We start from the raw sequence: 16,699 nt of genomic DNA on the forward strand, positions 1-16,699 counted from the left end.
TGAGAGGAGTGGGGGGGAGGGGGAGAGTGAGAGGTGTGGGGGGAGGGGGAGAGTGGGGGGCGGAGTGGGGAGGTGGGGGAGAGTGGGGGGTGTGAGAGAGAGGGGGGAGGGGAGAGTGCGAGGAGTGGGGGGGAGGGGGAAAGTGTGAGGAGTGGGGAGGGAACGGGGAGAGTTGGGGAGGGGGAGAGTGGGGGGGAGAGTGGGGAGTGGGGGGGAGGGGGAGAGTGGGGCGAGTGGGAGAGAGGGGGGAGGTGGATTTTGGGGGGGAGGGAGAGAGGGAGGGGGAGAATGGGGGGGAGGGGGAGAGGGGGGGAGAGGGGGGGAGGGGGAGAGTGAGAGGAGTGGAGGGGATGGGGAGAGTGGGGGGGGAGAGTGAGAAGTGTGGGGGGGTGAGAATTGGGGGGCGAGAGAGTGAGAAGTGGGGGGGAGGGGGAGAGTGAGGAATGGGGGAGGGGGAGAGTGAGGAGTGGGGGGAGGGGAGAGTGAGGAGTGGGGGGAGGGCGTGGAGGGAGAGGGAGTGGGGAGGGGAGAGTGAGGAGTGAGAGTGAGGTGAGAGGAGTGGGGAGGGGAGAGTGAGAGTGAGGTGAGCGGAGTGGGGAGGGGAGAGTGAGGGTGAGGGGAGTGGGGAGGGGAGAGAGAGAGGGAGGTGAGCGGAGTGGGGAGGGGAGAGTGAGAGGGAGGTGAGAGGAGTTGGGAGAGGAGAGTGAGAGGAGTGGGGAGGTGAGAGTGAGAGGGATGAGAGAGTGAGAGGAGTGGGGAGGGGAGAGTGAGAGTGAGAGGAGTGGGGAGTGGAGAGTGAGAGTGAGAGGAGTGGGGAGGGGAGAGTGAGAGGAGTGGGGAGGGGAGAGTGAGAGTGAGAGGAGTGGGGAGGGGAGAGTGAGAGTGAGAGTGAGAGGAGTGGGGAGAGTGAGAGGAGTGGGGAGGGTGAGCAGGGGAGTGTGGAGTGGGGATGGGGGGCAGAGGAGTGGGGGGGGCAGCGGAGTGGGGAAGGGGGGCAGGGGAGTGGGGAGGGAGAGGGGAAGGCAGGGGAGTGGGGAGGGGGGGCAGGGGAGTGGGGAGGGGGGGCAGGTGAGTGGGGAGCAGAGGAGTGGGGAGCAGAGTAGTGGGGAGTGGGGGCTGAGGAGTGGGGAGTGGGGGGCAGAGGAGTGGGGAGTGGGGAGGGGAGTGGAGACTGGGGGCAGAGGAGTGGGGAGTGGGGGCTGGGGAGTGGAGAGTGGGGGCAGAGGAGTGGGGAGTGGGGGCTGGGGAGTGGGGAGGGGGGCTGGGAGCGTTTGGATGTCCGTGGGAGAGGGGCTGGGAGCATTTGCTGGATTTCTGAGCATTCTTTACAATTTTCACAATTATATAATATTATATAAGAATATAACTCATAATGTAAGTAATAATAATCATATATGTGAAAAAGAATAATAACAATAATAAATGGAGGTGCCGTACTGGTGCAGAATGTTGTGGTCCCCACGTGGGCAGGGCCAGGGGGATTGTTAGTGGGAGGAGGAGGAGGAGGGGGTCAGGGTCAAGGGTCAGGGGGTATTGGGGAAATGTGTTGGGAAAGGTGGGCGCAGGTAGAATTGTGGGAGGGGGCAGGGTCTTTTCCGTGCTGTTTATACTGTTGTTGTTGTTTGTTCTTTATAATGTTTGTTGTTGTGAGAATTTATATTCTTCAAAAATATATTATTTCATTACTTTGTTAACGTTTTAAAAAATTCCTACTTTTAGATAAAATTTTATTCAATGAAACCATTATTGTACTGTGTCTCACTCACTCCTGGGACATTGACAACTTTTATGAAAGACAACTGTAAATGTGTGATTGAGGGCGTCCCTTGTAAACTCAGACCTTATCCTGGATGGCCCAGACCCAACTGACTGGGGTTTCCCTGAGTCTTGTGAACATCACGCAACTGGGTCAGCCCCTCACAATGCAACAGTTCCAGCAACCTGTGAGCATCCTCACCGGGGCATACATTACAGTGTGATGCCTGCTACAGCTGGATAGCCCCACGGCCACACTGTAAAGCCCCGTGAAGTATGGTTACTTGGATGTACACCCAGTGACTTCCCCCTTGGATCATTATGTACACACAGTGACTCCCCCCTCGGGTCGTTATGTACACCCAGTGACCTCCCCCCTCGGGTCATTCTGTACACACAGTGACCACTCCTCCCTCAGGCCGTTATGTACACACAGTGACCCCCCCACCTCGGGTCGTTATGTACACACAGTGACCCCCACCCCTCGGGCCGTTATGTACACGCAATGACCCCCCGCCCCCCTCGGGCCGTTATGTACACACAGTGACTTGGATGAGCCCCCATTGTGTGGACACAACCCCTCCCCCCTCGGTGTGGGACAGTGAGCCCCTTTCTCTCTCCAATCCTGTACTGGGATTTAATTCAGTGCCTGGTGTGGGTCTGAGACAACAAGCCTCTTTGAATAGCCGTTAGAATAGGAGAACTTTTTTATTGCACTGTCCAATCATTTGCAAGGCTTTTACAGGTCACAATCCTTCATAGACTTGCTGATACAATGTTTGCACGTTGGTGAGGTGATGTTCCGTCCACCACAGAGCTCAAGTGTCAATCAGCGAACACACAACCAATTTATAGCAGGATCTCCGCATATATGTCAGCCCAAAGCCGACTGAAGAAAAGTTCTCCCAATCACATTCAAATGATACAAAAGTTCATTATCCGCATAGAATCACTTCAGTACAGTAGTGCTGGTCATGCTGAACAAACCTCACATATCTGTTAATATGTACAGCACATATCATTACATTTGCATCAACAATGGCTTTTCTTCATTATCCACCATCTTCTGGGCCACTGTGAAGCTGCAGCAAAATGGAGGGAGTGATGTCGCTGGGCCCAAGTCAGGTCAGTCCTCCAGCAATGGGCGGTATCCAGCGCAGCGTTAACGGGCGGTAGCGGGCCTTAAAAACACATTTTAATGGAATTTCGGGCTGGGAGGGAATTTTCCGACTGTTTGGGATCTGCAAAGTGGGCGGGGGCTTTGCAGCATCGGCGGCGGTAATGGGTGGCCCAAATTATCGCCACGCTAATCGGGAGCGGTAACTGTGGTGACGGGCGGCCCAAATTACCCCCGCCGCTAATCGGGAGCGGTAACTGTGGTAACGGGCGGCCCAAATTACCACCGGCGCTAATTGGGGGTGGTAACGGTGGTGACTGGGTGGTAGCGGCGGGTAATGGTGGGCCCAATTTACCGCCGGTGCTAATCGGGGGCGGTAACGGCGGTAACGGGTGCTAATTTCCATTTTTTCTCAAAATGGGTGGTAACTGGACGGTAAATGGGCAATTTGAGAGGAAATTCTAGCCCGTGTGTTTTCCTGATCATCAACTATTGATCTTCACTCAATCAATGTACATTAGAATGGTTCATCCTTCAGTCTGGATGTCCGTTTGCCTGCATCAGTGGTACCTAATTGTGTCTATTGGCCTTCACCATGACACCGGCTAAAGAAACCAGCCAAAAAACTAAATGCCATCATCGCTCAGAGATCCCAAGTGTTTCTAGTACCAACATTGTGGCTCTCCCAACCTGGCTCTGCGTCTCGCCCAGTGACAGCGCAGGTCGGAGGTCATCACGCTGGATACCTTGTGCTCCTGATTATTCCCGGGTGTTGATTTTAACGGCGAGATATTGGAGAGAGCCACGGGTTAGGTGCGCTGGCCCTCAATGCCTGATTCACTGCTCTGTGCTCCCGTCAAGCGAGACTCTGCCCCGGGAGCAAAGTCCTTGTATTTGGGCCCTCAGATATACAGGCAGGGTTCATACAGGTGAGTGCTGGGACTGGCTGGCCAGCAATTCCTTGCCCTAGGATGGGACGCTGCAGGCTTGCCCACCCAATCCCCCAGTTCTATTCAATATCTGTTGATTCAACGCCAGATGTCACACACTCAGATCAGCTGACATTTGTCGTCTGCCTAGTTCTAACGACTGGTCCTGAGGAAAGGTTCCTTAAGTTCTTGCCGATAATCGGTCATATGGAACAAGAAATAGCAGAAATAATACTGGCCTTTCTGGATGAGAACGGGATCGACGTACAAAATTGCTGCAGTCAATTGTATGATAATGCTTCAAATATGAGTGGGAAATACATTGGTGCCCAAACTACCATCAAAGAGCAATGCCCATGGAAACATAGAAACATTGAAAATAGGTGCAGGAGTAGGCCATTAGGTCCTTTGAGCCTGCACCACCATTCAATAAGATCATGGCTGATCATTCACCTCAGTACCCTCTTCCTGCTTTCTCTCCATACCCCTTGATCCCTTTAGCCGTAAGGGCCACATCTAACTCCCTCTTGAGTATATCCAATCAACTGGCATCAACAACTCTCTGCGGTAGGGAATTCCACAGGTTAACAACACTCTGAGTGAAGAAGTTTCTCCTCATCTCAGTCCTAAATGGCTTACCCCTTATCCTTAGACTATGTCCCCTGGTTCTGGACTTCCCTAACATTGGGAACATTCTTCCTGTATCTAACCTGTCCAGTCCCGTCAGAATTTTATATGTTTCTGAGATTCCCCTCTCATCCTTCGAAACTCCAGTGAATAAAGGCCCAGTCAATCCAGTCTCTCCTCATATGTCAGTCCAGCCATCCTGGGAATCAGTCTGGTGAACCTTCGCTGCACTCCCTCAATAGCAAGAACGTCCTGCCTCAGATTAGGAGACTAAAACTGAACACAATATTCCAGTTGAGGCCTCACCAAGGCCTTGTAGAACTGCAGTAAGACCTCCCTGCTCCTATACTCAAATCCTCTATCTATGAAGGCCAACATGCCATTTGCCTTCTTCACCGCCTGCTGTACCTGCATGTCAACTTTCAATGACAGATGTACCATGACACCCAGGTCTCGTTGCACCTCCCCTTTTCCTAATCTGCCGCCATTCATATAATATTCTGCCATCGTGTTTTTGCCCCCAAAGTGGATAATCTCACATCTAGCCACATTATACTGCATCTGCCATGCATTTGCCCACTCACCTAACCTGTCCAAGTCACCCTGCAGCCTCTTAGCATCCTCCTCACAGCTCACACCACCACCCAGTTTAGTGTCATCTGCAAACTTGGAGATATTACTCTCAATTCCTTCATCTAAATCATTAATGTATATTGTAAATAGCTGGGGTTCCAGCACTGAGCCCTGTGGCACCCCATTAGTCACTGCCTGCCATTCTGAAAAGGATCCATTTATCCCGACTCTGCTTCCTGTCTGCCAACCAGTTCTCTATCCATGTCAGTACATTACGCCAATACCATGTGCTTTAATTTTGCACACCAATCTCTTGTGTGGGACCTTGTCAAAAGCCTTTTGAAAGTCCAAGTCCACCACATCCACTGGTTCTCCCTTGTCCACTCTGCTAGTTACATCCTCAAAAATGTCCAGAAGATTTGTCAAGCATGATTTCCCTTTCAGAAATCCATGTTGACTTGGACCGATCCTGTCACTGCTTTCCAAATGCACTGTTATTTCATCTTTAGTAATTGATTCCAACATTTTCCCCACTACTGATATCAGGCTAACCGGTCTATAATTATCCATTTTCTCTCTCCCTCCTTTTTTAAAAAGTGGTGTTACATTAGCTATCCTCCAGTCCATAGGAACTGATCCAGAGTCGATAGACCTTTGAAAAATGATCACCAATATATCCACTATTTCTAGGGCCACTTCCTTAAGTACTCTGGGATGCAGACTATCAGGCCCCAGGGATTTATCGGCCTTCAATTCCATCAATTTCCCTAACTCAATTTCCTACCTAATAAGGATATCCTTCAGTTCCTCCTTTTCACTTGATCCTCGGTCCCCTTGTACTTTCAGAAGGTTATTTGTGTCTTCCTTCGTGAAGACAGAACCAAAGCATTTGTTCAACTGGTCTGCCATTTCTTTGTTCCCCATTATTAATTCACGTGAATCTGACTGCAAGGGACCTACGTTTGTCTTCACATATCTATAGAAGCATTTGCAGTCAGTTTTTATATTCCCGGCAAGCTTCCTCTCATACTCTATTTTCCCTCTCCTAATTAAACCCTTTGTCCTCCTCTGCTGAATTCTAAATTTCTCCCAGTCCTCAGGTTTGCTGCTTTTTCTGGCCAATTTATATGCCTCTTCCTTGGATTTAACAATATCCTTAATTTTCCTTGTTAGCCACGGTTGAGCCACCTTCCCCGTTTTATTTTTACTCCAGACAGGGATGTACAATTGTTGAAGTTCATCCATGTGATCTTTAAATGTTTGCCATTGCCTATCCACCGTCAACCCCTTAAGTATCATTTGCCAGTCTATTCTAGCCAATTCACGTCTCATGCCATCGAAGTTACCTTTCCTTAAGGTCAGGTCCCTAGTCTCTGAATTAACTGTGTCACTCTTCATCTTAATAAGGAATTCTACCATATTATGGTCACTCTTCCCCAAGGGGCCTCACACAACACGATTGCTCATTCGTCCTTTCTCATTACACATCACCCATTCTAGGATGGCCAGCCTTCTAGTTGGTTCCTCAACATATTGGTCCAGAAAACCATCCCTAATACACTCCAGCAGTTTTGTCCGCTCTCCTCACTTACCCCATTCCATTTGATGGATATATTCGTGACATATGGCGATCCCTCCTGACACGTAATGTATTAGCACCGGCCAAATTCTTACTGAACAACATCAAATCATTGTATGATGACGGCAGATATTGCCATGTCACAGATACAAAAGATTCAGCAACTCAGCAGACTTTATCTGTCCTCTGTGCTCTTCGTGATGTGGTATGTGAGCCTGACTCAGGGCACGTGATAAACATTGTCTACCCCCAGTTAGTCAGCACCCTTCTGATTCATCTCAGCTTCAGTGTCTGGGTTCGCTTTCCGACCAACTTTCTGACAATTCCAAAGGCTGGGAACACCTTCGGCCCTGCTCTAAGACTGAATGATGCCGACGCTTGCCATTACTCAGCTGGGATTCTTCGAGCTGTCCTGTCACAGGGAAAGGAAGATGATCGCATCATGAGAGAAATGGGAGGTTGGGATCTCATTGTGAGCCCAAGAAAGCACCATGAGGGGGTTACACTGCTGGCAAGCACATTGACCGCGTGTGCTGCCCCGCATCTGATCAGCATTGTGGAACAACTCACTCCTTGCCTTGTCAACATAGGAGAGAGTCAGAGGATCACAATAGCTGCCTTCTTTGGGGAGCTTTTAAATCATTCCGTGGTGTGGGACTTGTTGCTGATGGATACCCTTCTGGAGAGTTTGTTTCGATGCTTGCTTGATGAGTCCCCAATTGTCCAATGGCTCGCTGTACAAGGTTTGGGAAATGCTGCAATTGGAGCTTCTCAACAGATAGACACATACTGCACCAAACTGTTGTCCACCATGTTATCTGTGATTGACCAGAAGTCCAAACCCGAGAATCTCATTGCAGTTGAGGCAATGTCGAGCATGTGCAAAGTTCTGGGTCAGCTCCAGGAGGATTATACAAATCCCATTCTTGGTGATGTGGCACTGGCAGTTCAGCCTTACTTGGAACATCAGCATGAGACAATGAGAGCTGCGGCGTTTAACGTTCTTGGCAAGCTAATAAGATTTTGGAGTGTGGAAATGAACCCTCCACATATGGAGCACATCAAGTCCACCTTGATCCGCTTGCTGCTACATCTCAACGCTGAGAGCACTGAAGTCACCAACGTCTGCAAATCCGTGCTGAATTCCTACGCTCCAGTAATGGAGTCAGCAAACATATCCAAGATGTTCCAAGAACATTCCTCGGAGGAGACCACCCTGGATTATGAGAACTATTTAAGCAACATCTCCAGGCACATTGCCAAAGTCTTGGACAACCAGATCCCCTTGTACATAAGGAGCTGTGCCGCCTTCCTAAGGAATGTGCTTCCTGCGGTCAGAGGGAACGCACTGACATTCCTCGCTTTCCTCATGTACAATGCCCCACCGCATTATTACACATCACAGTCTGCAGCTCAGATTTGTGAGCAGATTATTGCCTTGCTGTCAGATCACCAGCAAGATGTCAGAACGAATGCAGCCAAGGCGATGCGATACCTCTACATGTATTAGGGACCATCAGAACAAAATTATTGTAATGTATGCGTTCGTATTATGTTTGGAAATGAGTCTGAAGTCCAGAAAGTCGCAGACCCAAAATGGGCGAAAGGGGGAAAGGGGGGGGAAGGGATTTGGCCGCGGCATGGGGGAAGGGGAGGGGGAGTGATCCTGGGCGGGGCATCTGGGCAGGGGGCAATAATTCTGGGCAGGGCATCGGGGGAGGGGGATTGTAAGGATGGCAGGCCGGGATGGGCGGGGGCGAGGTGAGAATCGGTTGCCTCGTGGGGTAATCGGAAAGTTTCGGGGAGGAGGGGATTTGTCGGCCACATGGGGGAAATGCGAGGCCTGTGGGTTAGGGGGGATGGGAGCCCTCGGGGGTGGATTGGAGGCCTAGGGGGAGGTCTCCCATCACGGGGCGGGGGTGTGGGTGAGGCAGGGATGCTGGATCGGCACTTACCTCCTGGATCCAGCAGGTCTCGCCGTACTTTCGCTGGTTGATTCCCCGCGGCATGGAAACCCGACCAGCCAGTTACATTTGAAATGGAGGTTAAATCTGAGGCACGCCAGCCGCATTATAATATTTAAATGAACCCCCCACCTCCTATGAGCAGGTTGGCTGCAATTCCCCCCGGGCCCACCCACATTAACCCGGCAGTGGTGGGGGGAGGGGTGTTACTCCCTGTGGGGAAGGGTCTATCTCCTGTCAGATCCCCTCCCTCCCCGACAGCCCAGTGGCGATTGAGGACTTGCTGTGGGCACAAACCCAGCGCCCACCACCCCTTGGTACAGTTTGTTGCACCACCAACATGTTCACCCACCTGTCTCAGGGAATCCTTTCTTATCCTCAGTTTGGTGAAGCAGAAAGCAGAGTCCACAAAGAACTACGTGTACTTCAAAACCTAATATCCATCTACAAGGAGCGGGTGGGCTGTGTGGGGAGCACTGTCTGTTTATTCTCTGTCACTATCAAACATGGCTGCAAACCCTCCCTTGGCCGATTTCTGCTTTTCTCAGTGTTTATTGTGTCATCTAACTTTCTACCAATACCCTTCATAAATAAGCTGCCTGTGGGCTAGAAATTGCCTGGAGATCGCCCGCGCCCGATCCTACGCGGTATTGGCGCGGTTGGGTCTTTCCCACGGCCGGAATGCCGCTGGTGCGCGCTCCCGAGGTTTTCGGACGTTCCATGGCGGCGGCGGCGGCGATGCGGTGCGGGAGCGGAGCGCAGCGGGGCCAAAGTCAACGATCAGCTTTCCTGTAGAAAGGGAAGCTGAACCGTTGTGTGACAGGGCCGCAAACGCTTGTCTGCGCATTCTCCCGCCATTCTGGGGTCAAAGCTGACCCGCGCATGCACAGGCAACATAAGGACCGCATTCAACAGTTTGAAGCTGCAGAGGTTGGTGTGTCTCCGTGGGAGAGGGGCTGGGAGTGGGGAGGAGGGAGTCGGGGGGGGAGGTGGGGTGAGGGGGAGTGGGGGAGTGAGGGGGGCAGGGGGGGAGTGGGAGTGGGTTGGGAGTGGGTGGGGGGTAGAACGAGTGATTGGGGGGGAGAACGAGTGATGGGGGGGAACGAGTGAGTGGGGGGGGATAATGAGTGAGTGGCGGGAGAACGAGTGAGTGGGGGGGGAATGAGTGAGTGGAGGGGAGAACGATTGAGTGGCGGGGAGAACGAGTGAGTGGGCTGAGAACGAGTGAGTGGGAGGGGAGGGGGACAACGAGTGAGTGGGGGGGGAGGGGGAGAACGAGTGAGTGGGGCGGGGAGGGGGAGAATGAGTGAGTGGGGCGGGGAGGGGGAGAACGAGTGAGTGGGGGGGAGAACGAGTGAGTGGGAGGGAGAACGAGTGAGTGGGGAGGAGTACGAGTGAGTGGGGGGGAGGGGGAGAACAAGTGAGTGGGGCGTGGAGGGGGAGTACGAGTGAGTGGGGGGGAGGGGGAGTACGAGTGAGTGGGGGGGAGGGGGAGAACGAGTGAGTGGGGGGGAGGGAGAACGAGAGGGGGAGAGAACGAGTGGGGGGGAGAACGAGTGAGTGGGGGGGATAACAAGTGAGTGGGGGGGAGAACGAGTGAGTGGGGGGGAGAACCAGTGAGTGGGGGTGAGAACGAGTGAGTGGGGGGGGGGAGAACGAGTGAGTGGGGGGTGATAACGAGTGAGTGGGGGGCGAGGGGGACAACGAGTGAGTGTGTGGGGGGAGGGGGAGAACGAGTGAGTGGGGGGGGAGGGGGAGAACGAGTGAGTGGGGCGGGGAGGGGGAGAACGAGTGAGTGGGGGGGGAGAACGAGTGAGTGGGGGGGAGAACGAATGAGTGGGGAGGGAGAACGAATGAGTGGGGAGGGAGAACGAGTGAGTGGGGGGAGTACGAGTGAGTGGGGGGGAGGGAGAGAACGAGTGAGTGGGGGGGGAAGGGGGAGTACGAGTGAGTGGGGGGGGTGGGGGAGAACGAGTGAGTGGGGGGGTGGGAGAACGAGTGAGGGGGGAGAATGAGTGAGGGGGTGAGAACGAGTGATGGCAGGGGAACGAGTGAGTGGGGGGGTATAACGAGTGAGTGGGGGGGTATAACGAGTGAGTGGGGAGGGGGAGAACGAGTGAGTGGGGGGGGAACGAGTGAGTGGGGGGGAACGAGTGAGTGGGGGGGGAACGAGTGAGTGGGGGGGAGAACGAGTGAGTGGGGGGGGGAGAACGAGTGAGTGGGTGGGAGAACGAGTGAGTGGGGGTGAGAACGAGTGAGTGGGGGGGGATAACGAGTTAGTGGGGGGAGAACGAGTGAGTTGGGGGGTGGGGGGGAGAACGAGTGAGTTGGGGGGTGAGGGGGAGAATGAGTGAGTGGGGGGGGAGGGGGAGAACGAGTGAGTGGGGGGTGGGGGAGAACGAGTGAGTGGGGGGAGGGGGAGAGTGAGTGGGGGGGAGAGGTAGAAAGAGTGAGTGGGGAGGAGAACGAGTGAGTGGGGGGTGGGGGGGAGAGCGAGTGAGTGGGGGGCGAGGGGGAGAATGAGTGAGTGTGGGGGTGAGAGGGCAGAACGAGTGAGTGGGTGGTGGGGGGAGAACGAGTGAGTGGGGGGAGGGGGAGAGCGAGTGAGTGGGGGGGAGGGAGAGAACGAGTGAGTGGGGGGGAGGGGGAGAACGAGTGAGTGAGGGGGCGAGGGGGAGAACGAGTGAGTGGGTGGTAGGGGGAGAACGAGTGAGTGGGGGGGAGGGGGAGAATGAGTGAGTGGGGGGAGGGGAAGAACGAGTGAGTGGGGGGGAGGCGGAGGGGGAGGGGAAGAACGAGTGAGTGAGTGGGGGGGAGGGGAAGAACGAGTGAGTGAGTGGGGGGAGGGGGAGAATGAGTAAGTGAGTGGGGGCGGGGAAGGGGAGAAGGAGTGAGTGAGTGGGAGGGAGGGGGAGAAGGAGTGAGTGGGGGAGAAGGAGTGAGTGGGGAGGGGAGGGGGAGAGTGGGCGGGAGGGGGAGAGTGGGGGGGAGGGTGAGAGTGAGGGGGAGAGTGAGAGGAGTGGGTGGAGGGGGAGAGTGAGAGGAGTGGGTGGAGGGGGAGAGTGAGAGGAGTGAGGGGGAGGGGGAGAGTGAGAGGAATGGGGGGGAAGGGGAGAGTGAGTGGAGTGGGGGGGAGGGGGAGAGTGAGAGAAGTGCGGGGGAGTGAGAGGAGTGGGGGGGAGGGGGGGAGTGAGAGGAGTGGGGGGATGGGAGGGGGAGAGTGAGAGGAGTGTGGGGGAGGGGATGGTTGAGAGGAGTGGGTGGAGGGGGAGAGTGAGAGGAGTGAGGGGGAGAGTGAGAGGAGTGGGGGGAGGGGAAGAGTGGGGGGCGGAGTGGGGAGGAGGGGTAGAGTGGGGGGTGTGAGAGAGATGGGGGAGGGGGAGAGTGAGAGGAGTGGGGGGGAGGGGGAAAGTGTGAGGAGTGGGGAGGGAACGGGGAGAGTTGGGGGGAGGGGGAGAGTGGGGCGAGTGGGAGAGAGGGGGAGGGGGATTTTGGGGGGGAGGGAGAGCGGGAGGGGGAGAATGGGGGGAGGGGGAGAGTGGGGGGAGGGGGAGGGGGATGGGGAGAGTGGGGGGGAGGGGGAGAGTGAGAGGAGTGGAGGGGATGTGGAGAGTGGGGGGGGGAGAGTGAGAAGTGTGGGGGGGGGAGTGAGAATTGGGGGGCGAGAGTGAGAAGTGGGGGGGAGGGGGAGAGTGAGGAATGGGGGGAAGGGGAGAGTGAGGAGTGGGGGGGAGGGGGAGAGTGAGGAGTGGGGGGGAGGGCGTGAGTGAGAGGAGAGGAGTGGGGAGGGGAGAGTGAGAGGAGTGGGGAGTGGGGAGGGGAGAGTGAGAGTGAGGTGAGCGGAGTGGGGAGGGGAGAGTGAGGTGAGGGGAGTGGGGAGGGGAGAGAGAGAGGGAGGTGTGCGGAGTGGGGAGGGGAGAGTGAGAGGGAGGTGAGAGGAGTTAGGAGAGGAGAGTGAGAGGAGTGGGGAGGTGAGAGTGAGAGGGATGAGAGAGTGAGAGGAGTGGGGAGTGAGAGTGAGAGGAGTGGAGAGTGAGAGGAGTGGGGAGGGGGAGCAGGGGAGTGTGGAGTGGGGATGGGGGGCAGAGGAGTGGGGGGGGCAGCGGAGTGGGGAAGGGGGGCAGGGGAGTGGGGTGGGAGTGGGGAAGGAGTGCAGGGGAGGGGGGAGCAGAGGAGTGGGGAGCAGAGTAGTGGGGAGTGGGGGCTGAGGAGTGGGGAGTGCGGGGCAGAGGAGTGGGGAGGGGAGTGGAGACTGGGGGCAGAGGAGTGGGGAGTGGGGGCTGGGGAGTGGAGAGTGGGGGCAGAGGAGTGGGGAGTGGGGGCTGGGGAGGGGGGCTGGGAGTATTTGGATGTCTGTGGGAGAGGGGCTGGGAGCATTTGCTGGATTTCTGAGCATTCTTTACAATTTTCACAATTATATAATATTATATAAGAATATAACTCATAATGTAAGTAATAATAATCATATATGTGAAAAAGAATAATAACAATAATAAATGGAGGTGCTGTGCTGGTGCAGAATGTTGTGGTCCCCACGTGGGCAGGGCCAGAGGGATTGTTAGTGGGAGGAGGAGGAGTAGGGGGTCAGGGTCAAGGGTCAGGGGGGATTGGGGAAAGGTGTTGGGAAAGGTGGGCGCAGGTAGAATTGTGGGAGGGGGCAGGGTCTTTTCCGTGCTGTTTATACTGTTGTTGTTGTTTGTTTTTATAATGTTTGTTGTTGTGAGAATTTATATTCTTCAAAAATATATTATTTCATTACTTTGTTAACGTTTTAAAAAATTCCTACTTTTAGATAAAATTTTATTCAATGAAACCATTATTGTACTGTGTCTCACTCACTCCTGGGACATTGACAACTTTTATGAAAGACAACTGTAAATGTGTGATTGAGGGCGTCCCTTGTAAACTCAGACCTTATCCTGGATGGCCCAGACCCAACTGACTGGGGTTTCCCTGAGTCTTGTGAACATCACGTAACTGGGTCAGCCCCTCACAATGCAACAGCTCCAGCAACCTGTGAGCATCCTCACCGGGGCATACATTACAGTGTGATGCCTGCTACAGCTGGATAGCCCCACGGCCACACTGTAAAGCCCCGTGAAGTATGGTTACTTGGATGTACACCCAGTGACTTCCCCCTTGGATCATTATGTACACACAGTGACTCCCCCCTCGGGTCGTTATGTACACCCAGTGACCTCCCCCCTCGGGTCATTCTGTACACACAGTGACCACTCCTCCCTCAGGCCGTTATGTACACACAGTGATCACTCCTCCCTCAGGCCGTTATGTACACACAGTGACCCCCCCACCTCGGGTCGTTATGTACACACAGTGACCCCCACCCCTCGGGCCTTTATGTACACGCAATGACCCCCCGCCCCCCTCGGGCCGTTATGTACACACAGTGACTTGGATGAGCCCCCATTGCGTGGACACAACCCCTCCCCCCTCGGTGTGGGACAGTGAGCCCCTTTCTCTCTCTAATCCTGTACTGGGATTTAATTCAGTGCCTGGTGTGGGTCTGAGACAACAAGCCTCTTTGAATAGCCTTTAGAATAGGAGAACTTTTTTATTGCACTGTCCAATCATTTGCAAGGCTTTTACAGGTCACAATCCTTCATAGACTTGCTGATACAATGTTTGCACGTTGGTGAGGTGATGTTCCGTCCACCACAGAGCTCGTGTCAATCAGCGAACACACAACCAATTTATAGCAGGATCTCCGCATATATGTCAGCCCAAAGCCGACTGAAGAAAAGTTCTCCCAATCACATTCAAATGATACAAAAGTTCATTATCCGCATAGAATCACTTCAGTACAGTAGTGCTGCTCATGCTGAACAAACCTCACATATCTGTTAATATGTACAGCACATATCATTACATTTGCATCAACAATGGCTTTTCTTCATTATCCACCATCTTCTGGGCCACTGTGAAGCTGCAGCAAAATGGAGGGAGTGATGTCGCTGGGCCCAAGTCAGGTCAGTCCTCCAGCAATGGGCGGTATCCAGCGCAGCGTTAACGGGCGGTAGCGGGCCTTAAAAACACATTTTAATGGAATTTCGGGCTGGGAGGGAATTTTCCGACTGTTTGGGATCTGCAAAGTGGGCAGGGGCTTTGCAGCATCGGCGGCAGTAATGGGTGGCCCAAATTATCGCCACGCTAATCGGGAGCGGTAACTGTGGTGACGGGCGGCCCAAATTACCACCGGCACTAATTGGGGGTGGTAACGGTGGTGACTGGGTGGTAGCGGCGGGTAATGGTGGGCCCAATTTACCGCCGGTGCTAATCGGGGGCGGTAACGGGTGCTAATTTCTATTTTTTCTCAAAACGGGTGGTAACTGGACGGTAAATGGGCAATTTGAGAGGAAATTCTAGCCCGTGTGTTTTCCTGATCATCAACTATTGATCCTCACTCAATCAATGTACATTAGAATGGTTCATCCTTTAGTCTGGATGTCCGTTTGCCTGCATCAGTGGTACCTAATTGTGTCTACTGGCCTTCACCATGACACCAGCTAAAGAAACCAGCCAAAAAACTAAATGCCATCATCGCTCAGAGATCCCAAGTGTTTCTCGTACCAATATTGTGGCTCTCCCAACCTGGCTCTGCGTCTCGCCCAGTGACAGCGCAGGTCGGAGGTCATCACGGTGGATACCTTGTGCTTCTGATTATTCCCGGGTGTTGATTTTAACGGCGAGATATTGGAGAGAGCCACGGGTTAGGTGCGCTGGCCCTCAATGCCTGATTCACTGCTCTGTGCTCCCGTCAAGCGAGACTCTGCCCCGGGAGCAAAGTCCTTGTATTTGGGCCCTCAGATATACAGGCAGGGTTCGTACAGGTGAGTGCTGGGACTGGCTGGCCAGCAATTCCTTGCCCTAGGATGGGACGCTGCAGGCTTGCCCACCCAATCCCCCAGTTCTATTCAACGCCAGATGTCACACACTCAGATCAGCTGACATTTGTCGTCTGCCTAGTTCTAACGACTGGTCCTGAGGAAAGGTTCCTTAAGTTCTTGCCGATAATCGGTCATATGGGACAAGAAATAGCAGAAATAATACTGGCCTTTCTGGATGAGAACGGGATCGACGTACAAAATTGCTGCGGTCAATTGTATGATAATGCTTCAAATATGAGTGGGAAATACATTGGTGCCCAAACTACCATCAAAGAGCAATGCCCATAGAAACATAGAAAATAGGTGCAGGAGTAGGCCATTAGGCCCTTCGAGCCTGCACCACCATTCAAGAAGATCATGGCTGATCATTCACCTCAGTACCCTCTTCCTGCTTTCTCTCCATACCCCTTGATCCCTTTAGCCGTAAGGGCCACATCTAACTCCCTCTTGAGTATATCCAATGAACTGGCATCAACAACTCTCTGCGGTAGGGAATTCCACAGGTTAACAACACTCTGAGTGAAGAAGTTTCTCCTCATCTCAGTCCTAAATGGCTTACCCTTTATCCTTAGACGACGTCCCCTGGTTCTGGACTTCCCTAACATCGGGAACATTCTTCCTGTATCTAACCTGTCCAGTCCCGTCAGAATTTTATATGTTTCTGAGATCCCCTCTCATCCTTCTAAACTCCAGTGAATAAAGGCCCAGTCAATCCAGTCTCTCCTCATATGTCAGTCCAGCCATCCTGGGAATCAGTCTGGTGAACCTTCGCTGCACTCCCTCAACAGCAAGAACGTCCTGCCTCAGATTAGGAGACTAAAACTGAACACAATATTCCAGGTGAGGCCTCACCAAGGCCTTGTAGAACTGCAGTAAGACCTCCCTGCTCCTATACTCAAATCCTCTATCTATGAAGGCCAATATGCCATTTGCCTTCTTCACCGCCTGCTGTACCTGCATGCCAACTTTCAATGACAGATGTACCATGACACCCAGGTCTCGTTGCACCTCCTCTTTTCCTAATCTGCCGCCATTCATATAATATTCTGCCATCGTGTTTTTGCCCCCAAAGTGAATAATCTCACATTTAGCCACATTATACTGCATCTGCCATGCATTTGCCCACGCACCTAACCTGTCCAAGTCACCCTGCAGCCTCTTAGCATCCTCCTCACAGCTCACACCACCACCCAGTTTAGTGTCATCTGCAAACTTGGAGATATTACTCTCAATTCCTTCATCTAAATCAT

The sequence above is a fragment of the Pristiophorus japonicus genome, chromosome 17 (assembly GCF_044704955.1).
Source record: "Pristiophorus japonicus isolate sPriJap1 chromosome 17, sPriJap1.hap1, whole genome shotgun sequence".
Classification (NCBI taxonomy): Eukaryota; Metazoa; Chordata; class Chondrichthyes; family Pristiophoridae; genus Pristiophorus; species Pristiophorus japonicus.